This window comes from Pygoscelis adeliae, unplaced genomic scaffold (assembly GCF_000699105.1).
Source record: "Pygoscelis adeliae isolate BGI_AS28 unplaced genomic scaffold, ASM69910v1 Scaffold395, whole genome shotgun sequence".
NCBI classification, from domain to species: Eukaryota; Metazoa; Chordata; class Aves; order Sphenisciformes; family Spheniscidae; genus Pygoscelis; species Pygoscelis adeliae.
In genome coordinates, this window is record NW_008824755.1 from 247,966 (window position 1) to 260,323 (window position 12,358).

Below are 12,358 nucleotides of genomic sequence, written 5' to 3' on the forward strand. Positions count from 1 at the left end.
GGCCCTGATTGGAAACAGTGCTCGCTGCTCCTCACAGCTATTCCTTGCCTTCTACTGGAAAGATGTCTGATAACAAAAACCCTTTAGCTCTTCCAAATTTGTTTTGATTTTATCTAACTGATCATCGCTAATGTGCCGCCTTCTAGAAGTGCAATCAGAGTGCTGTCCGTAGCCTCAGACAGTATAAGCTTCCTGTAATGACGGTATTACAAAGATACATGGGGAGAGAGGAAAAAGCCACAAGCTCTTGTGTCACCTGCAACTGAAAGAGCGATGCACATTTGTAAAAGGCAGAGGTTTCACACCCTTCAACTCTAGACTGGCTTCCTATGGAAACAAGGCTTCTGTTACCTGTGTATAAGAGAAGGAAATAGAGGAGCAAGGAAGAGCCTCTTAGCCTGTTTTTCCCACAGTACTTTCTTAACACACTGATGATTTTCCATCAGATTTGCCAGAGAGACTGACATCTTTAACGCAGTTACATCCCTGCGAGATTCATGCAAATCACAAGCAGGTAAAAGAGAGAGACCCTTAGGCATCTGGACTAAGACTATCTAGCTTCGATAACACTCAGAAAAACAGAGAGGTCATGGAGCTTGTAAAATGACTACAGAAGAGTAAACAAAGTCAGTTGTGAACAATAGGAAGAAATAGGGAAAACACAGAAACAGGTTTCTGTGCAGAACTTAATTACTTACTTTTTCTTATAACTATAAAAATTCAATGTCTAAACATTTACAGAAGGCACATCTTAGTTGTACATTCGACACGCTGGTCACCCCAGTTAAATTAGGAAGGATAATGCACACCTTCTGAGAAACTCAGCAGGCTTTCAGAAAAACTGAGGAGAATAAGAGCTGGCATTACTGATATTTCTAGGACAGAACATAAGAAATAAGTTTAAAGTAACCTTCTTTGAAAACAAACACTTTTATAACCCCTTTTTAAAACACAGAGCATCAGGAAACTGAGTAACCTTTTGTTTGTTTGTTTGTTTTGCAAAATTCCTTTCAGGTCACTTTTCATATATATCCACTACAGACAGTTCTGCTTTTGCCTGTATAAAAACTTGGTTGTAGATTGAAATTATAAAAAAGATTAACATTAAGCATTGGTTACAGATAAGAGTGCAACAATGCTTCGGAAGAGATATAAAGTCTTTGGAGTGGCTGAGGAAGTCGAATATAAGTAAAACCAAAACACAGCAACGCCCCAGCACCACCTACCAAGCTTTTTTTTTTTTTTGCTTCTCCCCTGCAGTGTACACAGAAAAAGCACAAGAACAAATCAACAGAGTTATCCTTTGAAATAAAGTGGATATATTAACTCTTTAAAGCCAGACATTGGACCAAAATATTTTTGCAAAAAAAAGCTGTGAACTAAGTTACAGAGACCCTTCAAAAGCCACAAACAGTGTATGAAAATAAGTGAATATTAAGAATTTAAAAACCCTCCTTCTTATGAATGTGTGGAGCAAACACATTTAATAAAAGGATTTTGGTTTTTTTATGGTTGCATGTCACAAACACTTTCAAGGTTTTTGAATTGTTAATCTGTTTAAGAAGGGAATGTTTTTTGGCCATCTTCTTGGAGGATGAACAAAATATGTCTCCATCACACTGTAAATGAGAACATTCATACATTAAAGATAAAATATGCATGTGATGCTATAAGATAGGAGTTTGCCAGGTTCTCATTAACGATAATGAAGATTGCCATAATGATGCTTCTATATCTTTACCTATTTTCAAGCACAATTCAGTTCATTGCTTACTATTTGTTATCAATAAATGCTGAAATTCACATAAACTGGCTTTTTAAAATGTGATTGGATAGTTTTATCCAGAATGCTGTATTTAAATCTATAATAGTACAAAAAATTTATCTTCAAGAATTTCTTACTTGCAAAATACTGTTCATCCTGTCACCATGTTTACACAGCACAAAGCAGCTTAGAAATCTTCCCATGCCAGTTTTAGCTGAATCCTTTCCTGACTCTGTGAATAACTGTGAGAAGCAATACTTCAACCAGCTACCCCTTGCACACAGAGACTGGTACTGTTTTACTGCCAGGGTTTTCACTTTAATTGTCGTTCTAATAATGAAGACCACTGCTTAAAATATGATCGACCAAAGGAGTGCCTTAAAGACACTTGCTCTTGCTGTGCTGTGTGTCACCGGCACTATATGGGACCATGGAGAGGAATTCCAGATGAACGCCTCTTGCACTGGTTTCTAGAGCACTTCTACAGCAGCAAGAGCTGTGAAGCTTTGAAGGGGTGTAGTTCTGCCCTCTCCACCTCCAGTGTCTTTCCTATTCCCTCTCCTGCATGCCCTTCTAGGGAAGAAAACAAACAGGAGCTTTGGCCCTATTCTTCAAGCATTTTCTCTAGCAGAGGAAGGCTGCTTTCTGGATTAGAAAATGTTTAAACTGGTAGTGGCTTGCTAATTAGCTTACAGCCACAGTGGGAAATGGGAGCTTTTCCTTGTTGTGTTATTAATACACTTTCAAGGATTTTATGAAGTTAAATAGGATGGTTTGCACTAAACCTGGGTGGAACAGAAATCAGACTGATCCGTTCCATTCTTATTGATTTGCCTTCATAGTCATATCAATCTCTCTGCTGTAATGACTTGAACTAGAAAGATGTAGCTGTACTTTTTCTGATTTTTGGGTGTAAATTTCTAAAGGCAGAGCAAGGAGGGGATCCAGCATAGAAAATACAGCCATTTAGGCAAAGAACATGTTTTAAAAATTGGAATTTTATTCATACTGACATTCTGGATGAGGCAGCCTGCTCTAGTATATAAATTATATCATTCTCTAGTTTTACCATCAGTACTTACCAGGATCACAAAAGCCTGGAGGACACTGTAGAATCCTCTGTCACAAAGCTGCAGGCTTGATAAGCTGCTTTCCAAAATGGACAGATTCTGTTAATTTAAAATTTAAGACAGTGAATCACTCATTTTGGCACTTGTTCGGCGTGTGCTAGAAAAACAAATTACGTTTTTCATTTCTGTCAATGGCTGGCTTTCACAGCCACCTCAAAAGCCTTAATTCCCCAGCTGAGTGTTCGCTGGATTATTCTCAATATCCATCACTCTTCATCCTCCATAAGCCTGACTGTGTTTCAAGCAAAATGAGGTCAACCTGACCTAAGCAGGACAACTTCAGTGAAGCCAAATGTTTTGGAAATCTCCTCCAGAGTGCACTGAAGTCAGTAAGCATCCTTCTGTTGACTTGAATGGGCACTAGGTCAGGTCTTGAATACCTTAATTCCTGCAGATAAAACTTTAACTATGATACTTGACTTTATAAACAATACCTTTTTCACACGTCTCACTCCAGAGAAAACTATTTCACAATACCTTTTTTTTTTTCTTCTTTTACCTTGATTACAAATGTCATATCATTTTCTGTTCGAGTTCACAAAAACATCATGCACATCATGGAAACACGGCCCGCCCCCAGCAGATCATTTATTAGTAGCTTCATGACTTACCATCTTTGGTCAGATAACCATTATCTTATTTTAACTGCCAAGCATTATTTAGGCATCTTTAAGAGCTTTCTTTGATTTCTGATATTCCCCTGTTATCTCCAATTACATTTTACACATCACAATCCATCAGTAACATGACAAATTTTCTTCTCTCCCTACTGTAGCTTTTTTGCTGTGATTTCCCTATCTTTAGATTGAATTAAAGAAGCAGTATTGAATCTTCCTTTGCATTTTGTTTTTTTTGACATGTGCAGAAAATATATATTTCCTCTATTTTTATAGGATATATGAATTCAAAATTTCACCTTTATTTTCTTGCTCAAGCACAGCATTTACCAAGTAAACTCCTTCTCTTATGTATTTTATAAAATGATGGGAAAAGGAAATTCCATTTACTCATGTAAATTATACAGAGAAAAATTGCAAGCATTCGGTAAATATTATGAGGTATAGAACCATATTTTTACTTAAATATTTTTGAAAAGACAAGTGAAAAGAAGTGGTATCTAATTTATGGAAACAGAGTCAATAGTAGCTGACACTGTATTCATCTCCCCTCAAATTTGCAGTTGCACATTAGTTACTTTAGCGATTTTGCTCAATAACTTCTCGTGGATTCCACAGGCTCCGGTATGATTCCATTATGCCATGACTCACAGTTAATGAATGTTCTCCCAAATCTCACTTTTGTAGAAATAAAATGTATGAATGAAGTGATTAGTTCCTAAAATAAGGTTTCCTTTCTAGTATTGTAGAATCATTTTGATACTGACCATGATCAAACTGTCTATGAACTAATTAATACGATTACTTTGAATTTATTAACCAGATCTTGCATAAGTTATAGTCATTAGTCACAAAAGTATTACCCAGAAAGGAAGGCTATAGCATTTCTGTATAACAAGAACAATTCTAAACGTGTTCCCAAAACCTTTACAACAAGAGCCATTTGCCCTCTAACCAAAGAGATGACAGGTTCTGGATTAATGCAAATTAGCCAAGGACAGATTTTTTTTTCCTTAGAATCCAGAAACTATAAAATTGTACCTGTTTTCAGACACACAAGTATCAAACAAAGTACTGTTTTAGATACTTGGACTCCTTTCTATAAATTATTATTTCTTTTGGTATTAAAGTATAAATGAATGTTCTACGTAACCTAATATCACTATCATCTCACATAAATATCAGATGCAGGAAACCTAACTTAGAATTTCCTTAATCTGGCCCATGCAAACAACTTCTTTGGCTGTAAGCAACCAAAAGGGATTCTAAGGTGTCCGAAGTCTGCATCCTCAGAGTGTAAGCTGGCTCACAGGGAGCCACACTATGGCTTTTGTTAATAGATTAGTGAAGAGAAAGGGAAGGGAGAAGATGCCTATATGTATTTTCTCTGGAATTAGTTCATTAATTTACTGGGGAGCGGGGAGGAAGAACCACAGCCACCTATAACTTCTAGCCAACAACAGAGAAAATTCTTCAAATATTCTTTGAAAAGCCATGGAATTCTGTGAAATTACATTCTGAAACCTGGATAGTGCTCCTCGTCCTATTTGGGAATACACTATTAAATCAAGACAGACAAGGTTCCTTACGACTATGTTACGCCAGATTCAATCTCTGTTCAAATGCTCCAATTCATATATGATAAATCCACAAGAAATAAGATTTTTGCTGTTTTGATAGAAAATCAAGAAAAATTTAACAGTTTACTATATTTTAATGTTTAGTTTGTGGAAATCTCTGTCAATGCATAAGATTAAATCTAAACTATGAATGAGAGGTAAGAACAGGAGCTGTGTTTTGCCTTTCACGCCTTCAATTTATTAGTCATTATTGGAGCTTTGTTAACAAGTGGACCCATCAGAGGATTTTACGCTTCTTCAGACTGTTCCTACTTTTTCCAAATATTATTGTAGCTCTTTTCAGTAGCTCTCTGCCAACTAGTGAAGAAGATTTTCTGCATCACTTCAGTTTCTCAGTCCACCAAATTCTGTTTTTTCACCAGCCCAAGGGAATTACTAATGATTCAGTGAAATCAAAATATGCAAAACCTGTCAGTTAAAAAACCACAAACAAACATCTCCCTATGCCCAACACACTTTGCTAATTAGGCACCAAGAGGAAAAAAACCCATCCCAGATCCTATAAGAGTATAGTAAAACCCACTAGGCACAAGGCTGGAATATCATAATTGCCTCAAGGCAGGTAGGAGTTTCCTGAGGGCCAGAGAAGCAATCCTGCTCTCCCCAAGGCTCCTAAAGGAAGAGCATTACAATGGCAACTTGCATTAACTAAGGAGTTCCAAGCTCAGCAGGGACCACTGCAGACACCTGCAAAGTAGGACGGCAGAAAGCCTCTAAAATCTAGGGCACAAGATGTATTTCATAATGATAACTAACCTTGTTTTAAAGGCTCAAATGGTAATAAGATCACCACCTCTGGAAATCCAGTCTGTAATCATCCTCACTGTAGCACATCGCCACTTCCTTCATTATCGAATTCGTCTTTATTTCCAATTTCAGGAGCTGAATTTTTCTATATGTTTGTCAGCCATGTGGAAACCCCCAGCACTATCGCTTCTTTTCTGTATATAATTAGCTGCACAAAAACATAAAATCACCTCTCAAGTTGCTCTTTGGCAAGCTCTGTTATTATTTTGAATATGTTCCTCTAACAAGTGACAACAGTTGTGTAGAATTCCTATTCAGCATACATTGTTCCATTGCTGTACCTGGAAAAACTTTTTTTAAAAAAGCTAAAAATTACGACTACGTTTCTTTTTGGTTACAAGAAGAAGCAAATTCACTATTAACTTTTTGTCAAATCTCCCACAAAATAAATCTATTTTCTTATTGTGACAAGACTTAATTCAACTATGAACACTCCATTTTGACGTACACTGCCCTGAAAAGGTGAACCAAAGAACTTTTTAGTAAGCCAGTGATAGCGTAAATGGATTTAATCTCTTTTACCAATTTGCAATCCAAATGCGAGAAGATCATCTCTTCCCTAATATTTCTATATTAGCATTAGATATCCCGAGGATATTCTTAAAGTCATCTCTACAACACTTAAGTAGAAGTATTAATAACCTTTAAGCAAAATTCTGTGTTCCCCAAAACACTCTGAAGTAACATTTTACCATCTGCTTTCCTCTACAAGAGCAATGGGGATGATTATAATTCAATTATTGATGAAGGTTGAATAGGTGCAAGAGACATTCTTTCTTGCCTTTTCTAGAAGAAATCAGATCTGGCTGTCTAGTGCTTGTACAAATGATGAAAAATTGTGTCTGCATGTTATTTGCTTTTGCTTTCTTCAACAACAATAAACTGAGCAGCCTCTGAGCTGCGTTGTACACTATGCTATGGCAGTCAGAACTTCTAATCTATTTTCAAGTCTTTGAGTATGTTTACATTACAAATATTTCCTAACAAATCCCCAAATAATGACAGTCTGATATGATGGCAGACGAGTTCAGGATATCTGCTTTCCAGTATTGTTGTCGACATATATGCTGGATCTTTAATTTGTTAAAAAAGACTCTACAAACTTTGGTAGGGCATTGAGTGTAAAACAAGCACTCTTGAAAGTTCAGTGCCAGCCTGTTCAGACCACAATGTAGTGAACCACCTGTGTAGTGTACTTTGTTCCAAGTGTTCTTATACTTTTCCAACAGCTGTGTATACAGATGCACATGATTTTGTGCTGTAATGCTTCTATTACTATTAGCCACTGAGTTCCTTTTGCTTGATTGGTTGTTTTTAAAATTTATGGATGTTTTCACAAATAGCCGTAGCCCCAGCTCTCTGTTTAACAGAAGAAATACATTTATTTTAACTCTTCTTGAAGTTAATTTGGAGCAGGAGACGACTGCTTCAGAGGATTTAGCTTCTTCCACCTTTATTCATTAAGTAATGTTACGCTTCTAGATTGTCTGTAATATCTACTGTTTCTTTACCAAATATTTACCTCCTCAAGCAAAATTATTCTCTCTGTAAACTCTCTGGCATCATTAGGAATACAGGAGACGTGTTTGGTCCTTTTTAGGTCACATGGAGCCTAAACGTAGAAGACATCCTGGGCTGCGGGATGTATTGCCTAGGCTGGCTGAACCGGGTGCAGAGCACACAAAGGTAACCAACATTCATCTCTCACGAAGGGCAAAGCATCACCCAAAGGTACCTGCAGAATTCTGATACCCGAAAAACAAACCAGTTACCTGGAAAATGCTGGTTACCTTGGAAAACGGTATTTTTGCTGTTCAATGTGATAATAGCCAGGAAAACCAGAGAGGCCTGAAAATACTTTTTCCAAAGCATCAGCTCCAGCACAGCTAGTTCAATAAATAATCAGATTTGAGGATGCAACTTCTATTTCCTAAGAACAGCAGGGGATTTAAAGCATTTATCTAGTGACCATACACACATGAATCTACTGATAGAGAACGTGATGACAACAAAATAAGGAATGTGTTGCCATAGAATGGTGGTAAGGCCGTTACAGAAAAAAACAACAGAAATCTCTCAAATATAAAAAGGAAAGTTGTTTTCCTAAGAACAGAAGCCCACATCTGTTTTCTGCTGGCAACTTTCACAGGACTGAGATGATTCTTGCTGTGTTTTTTGATGGCTATCTCACTGAGGGTTGATTATGTTTAGTAATCGTTTCTTTGGAATTTCTGAAATTCTGAAATGCGGAAGACAGTTGAACACCAAGTTCTAGCAGAAGAGAAATCATTCCAACCTTGCCAGCAGAACTTGAGCTGTACAGCTCCTTTTTCAACATTTGTAATAAACATGTTAACTTTCGTTTACAAACAATGCTTTTATTTGTATGAAGCCCATGACAATCTCCCACTCCAAAGCAGAGGTGGCAATGCCAGATTCCCACCAGAAAAGCTCCTTATGTCAACTCTGCTTAGGCAGAGAGTTTCACTCTCCAAGGAAAATATGTACGATTTCCAGCCTAGTTTGGATCAGCATGAACCTCTGGGATCTTCTCTGCAGCAAAACCTTTTGATAAGTATACACTGCCAGTAAAAACAAACATTCATCTAATGCCAGCTTTACCAACAGCACATTTTTGCAAACAGAAATAAGACCAAATAGAGGTGAAGCACTGGAGACTTTCAACGAGAAAAATTATATGATGTTCTTTCTGTAATAAAAACAACTTCCTTAGTATCCTTTTCAACTGGACTAAAAAAAAGGAAGAAACCCACCCCTGTTTCTAATGACCCTCAAAACTGAGTAACTCAGTTCAACACAGCCATGAGACGCATTCAGTTGGAAGGCAATCTGTATAAGCACATGTATTTTAAAGCATGTAGAAGACAGTCAACCTTTAAACAGAAAGAGTTCACAACTTTAACATAGCAGAACTAGTGCTCTGCCTATAATAATGATAATCCTTTCTTTACCAGCTCTTAAACACCAAAGAAGGCAAATTACAAGGATGACTGATTCTTTGGTTTCTATGTTTAAGTATCTAACTGAAAAATCAGGCTACTAACCAAGTAAGTGAGCATTAGCTTGAGGTCAATATACATACTACCGTGTATGGCAGAGTATTATATAAAGCAAGATTCTTACCATCTTGGTTTTATTTCTTGTGAGTTTGTGTCAAGATCAGCTGTTTATATTTCAACTATACTGGTGGCATTAAGGTGACAAAAAGACCTGGATCAGTTCAAAGAAATCCATTAATGATTAGGCATTAAGACAGGATTATAAACTAATAGAAATAATTTTTCCAGTAGCTACTTTAAATTTAACTTCAAATGTTATCATCATACATTTTTAAATCAAAGTTATCAGTGGCTTTCTTCGTGACTGAAATAGTGTGTGTGTATACAAACATACATACATATATAAAATCAAGTTTCACATACCAATTCAAGTTGCTCTTGCGTATCCTCTAACTTGAATAGAACAGGCACAATAAACTGGTAAACTCCCTCCTGTTTCTTGTTCCATACTTTATTGCTCACACAGAGGGTGAGAAAATCTTCAAACTCCTTTTCAAAGGAGGAATGTGGAGAGAATAATCTTGCTTTGCAGTTTGATAGGAGCTAACAGTAGAAAAGCCCAGGTCCAGTTCAGCTTCCTCTAGGGGCTTAGGCTGAGCCTGGTCACCTCCCCTCCTACTGTCAAGGGCACATTAAGAGAAGAATGAAGCAACAATACTTGAATACTTCTGATTTTAATAAAGTCTTTCTCTTTATTGACTCTAACAGCATCATTATTGCATTTTTACAGAAGGAGGTGTGCCTAATTCAAACTCAGGCTTTTTCTTTTTTTTAATGAGAAGTGAAAAGATGATTTATTCCAAACAAAAAAAAAGCGGGGGGGTTGGGAGGGTGGGGCAGGGAAGCAAAATCAGTAGCATAAGTATTGGAAGTCCTGAATTAGCAGTTTCCTTGAGAAAACTCTTCAAGAGCTGCTGTGATTTGCCCACTCCTGCCTGGCCTTCTCTCCACTTGGGCCATGTGCAATCATGAGGCTATCAGTCTCTGTCTGTCTTGTCTAATTGCCAGTAGAGCCGCGCTGACTTCCTTATGAGAAAGAAAAGAAACTGGACAACTTAAGGCTCCTAACACAAACAACCAGAAGAAAGGCAGAAAGAAAGAAATACAAAAACCCAAGTTTCCCACTTTCCATTCGTATCTCATTCTCTCACTTAAACTATTTTATCACATCCAGCCCTGTGACTTCTCCTTATAACTTGTCTAATGAGCCTCACCCATCCAATCGTGTTTTCCGCCCCTGTGGCTAAACACAGCCTGGGATAAGGCAGCCCTTTTTATTCCTCTTGATGAAGTCTGTGAGTACAACTATATACAGAACAATTCTTTATTAATTTTCACTGAAAATAGAGTTGATGGCCTTTAGAATAGACTTACATTGCCAGAGCACTAATTCCATGGGTGTCATCAGAAACGCATGGCTATCTACACTAAAACTGGAATGAGCAGATTGCATACTACACTGGTAAGTGAGTTACGCTGATGCAGAAATGGTTTCTGATTATGGAGAAGGTGTATTCAGTCATTATGACTGTGATTATTCAAAGGCCTTCCGGAACTGGTATCAAGCACAACCGCAAGTCTCCACTGAATTTACAGCAATGACAACCAAGGCAAAGGCTTTTTTATTCTACAGGGGACAGCCCTGTGACATCTAGAAGTCTCAAGGAGTATTTTAGATCTTGTGCTCTAATACTTTATCCTGTACTGTATAAAGTTTTGCACAGAGAGAGCTATTGTTGGCATAGAAAAGTACAGCAAACTGTCTTTTGAGAATGGACGTGGGAACACTTTTTTCTCCTATCTACTGAAACAGTGCATTTGAGAACAATACAGCTGTTTTGTGCACTGTACCTACAAAAAACTATGAAAAATTGTTTCATTTAATTATCACACTACCACAGCAAAAAAAAAGCCCTTATGACTATATTACAGTGGAAGTATTACAAACTAATTTCAAAGTATGAATGCATAAATTATAGTTTGCTAGATCTATAGAGCCTAGTAGTCCACGAAAATTAGTGATCCCAAGTTGAAACCAGACAGTATGTACTAAAACTGCACCCTAAACTAATGATGTGCAAATTACATGACACTATACAAAATCATGAAAGAAGGGTAGGCTTTCAGTATGGCACCTTGAAAGTAATTGAAGAGTGTTCTAAAATACAGTATGGCATAATAGACACCAATGATAATTAAAAGACAAGATTACTAATGTTCTTCTGCTGTAAATTCCTATTTTTAATGATCATGTAGTTATAAAATACACAGTGTTCTGCTGCTTATACTGCAGCATCAAATCTTTACTTGGGTTCCAGTTAATGTGGAGAATGTATTCTCTCATTATCAAGCTCAATTTGAAAGAAAACCCAGCCTTACTTTAAGCCAAATCAATTTCTTAGTTCTTTCACTGCTCCTTCCTTCTATCAAAATCAAGAAAAAAAAATCTCACTCACAATAGAACAGTCAAAGAGAAAACAAAATTACATTGATTCTTCCAGCTTTGTATCCCCACAGACTGATTAAAAGAAAAAAAATCAATAAAAATCTATGTTTATAAAAATATCCACAAAACTCAGGTTACAGTTTAAAAGTAAAAGTACTTCCTCTTCATGAGACCACAGCCAAAGCAATTTCTAAACCATTAGGTTTTATTTCACAGCTCCAGGCAACAGGAGCTTAAGCACCCAGAGGTTCTGTTCTTTTCCAGACTCCACTAGAGGAGAAAAAAAAAACACGGACCAGCCAGCCTCCCCTTGATGGAAATAAGTGATAATTAATTGGCAAACACCTACCAAATAGTAGGCCATTAAAAAAAAACACAACAGGGTCTATTGAAAACAAATCATGCCAGAAAGGTCAAATCCCTTGATAGGTAACCACCGGGTGAAAAAGGATAACACCAACTGGAATCTGTGAAATGGCTGACCGCAGCCAGCAAGAGGCTGGACGGCAAAATTCCTTTACTGCACTGACTTCGTTCTTTTGGGGAATATATTGCTGACCTACAGCAGTCCTAAGGATCTTTGAAAATTCTCATAGTTGATGTGTAACGGGGTAGACAAAGAAAAAATTGTTCTAGTGACCCTGTTCATTTCTTGTACAAAAGTTCAGGCTTCCTTAGAGGTTAATAACGGATGTGATATTATAGATGTGACATTTTATACAGAAATATTTTTAGCTAAAAGAAAAACAGTATTACTTGAAGCACACTGTTGAAAAGAAAGCCCATCCACATTTTTGAAAGCTAAACCAGCATCAATAAAATTAAACAAATTAATGACCCCAATCAGTTATTTCAGAATATGGTACCTAGGGA